The following is a 2,152-nucleotide window of genomic DNA, read 5'->3' as shown; positions in this document are numbered from 1 at the left end:
TACATGCATAAATTAATTTTAAGAGTGGGTAGACAGAAAGATTATTTCCCACTCATTTTAAATAATTAAGGTATGAGAGGTTATATGGATAACATTAGCACACTTACCCTGACATTTCTACTGAGGTTAAACCATCAGTTAAATCACTCAAAAGGGACTTTGAAACCCTTTACAAAAGACCACTTTAAAACTCACCACCAAAAAAAATTAATAAATAAAACACACCACTGAGAATCAAATCACTCGATTCTTTCAGTTTTCTTGGTTCAGTCTATAGGGCAATAAATGTAAATGATAAATGCAGCTTAGATTCATTTGGGTTCAATAGCAGTTGAACAATAAGGTCTACTTTATAAATTGCTGCAATTTTAAATTCCAGGCTTCCGAATGTTGTTTGGGGTTGCAAACAGGTTTTGTTCTTAGAAAGGAGCTAAATCATTTTCATACTCCAATGTGTGCTTTGCTCCTGGCTTTCTATGATTGATGTCATGGCTGTGAAACTGGATTTAAGTTCAAATCTGAGTTTGTGGCTGTGCCAACAGAGAAGTGGGGGTTGCTTTTAAGTATGCATGCATAATCAAAGAAATAAAATAAATGCAATTTATATTACCAAATATATCAACTGCACTAGGTTCAAATCATTTTAAGCAGTGAGATTTACTATTGCCACCAAGGAAATTTTCAAATGACAAGACAGTCCATCTGAAACTACACTAAAACTGTTATATAGTTAGATTTTTATGCCTACCAGTTGTTATGATAGTATTTCATAACGTAAAACAAAACTTACTCATTTTAAGTTGTAACTTCAAATGATCTAAAAAATACTCATTATGTTGTGTGACTCAAAGAGTACTGAAAGTTGGCTTGGAGAAGCGCATGGTCATGCATACTAAGAAATAAACATTATATGATAATTTATGAAAGCCGCTGCCACAATGACTTACTGTCATTGAGTTGATGCCAACTCATAGTGACTCTATAGGACAGGGTATAATGGCCCCTGTGAGTTTTTGAGACTGTAACCATTTACAAGGGTAGAAAGCCCCATCTTTCTCTGAGGAGTCGCTGGTGACTCAACTGCTGACCTTGCAGATCACATCCCACCCAACACATAACCACTGTGCCACCAAAGCTCCTCGATTTATGGATAAAAGCATTTAATTGGTATGAATTGTACTTTATTATGATATTTCTAGTGTTAAAGTCATTTTACAAAATATTAAAGTGAACAGATAACAAAAGTTGAACTAGAGGGTTATCACAGATTCAGGTACTAATTTGTTAGTGCTTAATTCTCACTACTCTTATTAAATATATATATATATTATATATAATGCAATTATATACATGTACATGTATAAATGGATTTAGATTTTGGAACAAAATAAATTGGTATTGATTAACTTCCTGCCTGATTCTTTCACATCTTGTTCCTGAGGCTGTAGATAGCGGTTCAGCATCAGGATGAGCACTCTGTAAAACACAGAGACCACCTTGATCATAAGTCTTTGGATTGGACACACATTAGAGAAAAAGGATGGTTCCATGGAAAATGGTGAAGGCGGTAGGAGGCACAAGTGGAGAATAATTTATGGCATCCCCCAGGGGAAGGCATCTTCATGACAGTGATGAAAATGAAAGCATACGAAGTGAGAATTATTAGGAGGATGATAATTTCATTAAATATGGCAAAGACTACAACGATCTTTTGATTAACGTAAGTATCAGAGCAGGGCACAGACATAATGGCAGCATGCTCACAGACAAAGTTCTTTACGAAGTTAGTCTCACAAAAGGATAATGTCAAGAGAAAGCAGGTAAATATCAAGGAACAGATTATACTCCAAAGCATGAGGCAGCCACCAGCAAGTCACCAAGCTTAGGGTGCATTGATACCGTATACATCAAGTGGTTACAAACAGCCACAAACCAATCACAGGCCACACTGCCAACATGAATGTTTCTCTCACCACAAATATGCAAGCAGGAAGAATTGCATGACACCTCCTGTAAAGGAGATGGTTCTGTCTTCCACTGTTTTCTCCCATGTCCCCTGGAGCCATTGGTCCCGTTGTTTTCTTCTCCACATTTTTTATCCAGCCTATCTTATCTAGATAGACCTGCAGAGATAGTAATATGCACATAAAAC

The 2,152-nt window shown here is 36.3% G+C and overlaps 1 pseudogene; it reads right to left on the bottom strand.

Moving 5' to 3' along the window:
* Positions 1–1,423: 1,423 nt before the first annotated feature.
* LOC115869865 overlaps positions 1,424–2,152 on the bottom strand; it is a 2,364-nt pseudogene continuing 1,635 nt past the window's right edge.

The sequence above is a fragment of the Echinops telfairi genome, unplaced genomic scaffold (genome assembly GCF_000313985.2).
Source record: "Echinops telfairi isolate 266 unplaced genomic scaffold, ASM31398v2 ScPeMD7_60;HRSCAF=208, whole genome shotgun sequence".
Lineage (NCBI taxonomy): Eukaryota > Metazoa > Chordata > Mammalia > Afrosoricida > Tenrecidae > Echinops > Echinops telfairi.
The sequence above is the reverse complement of the archived record's forward strand: the minus strand, read 5'-3'. Positions and strand labels throughout refer to the sequence as shown.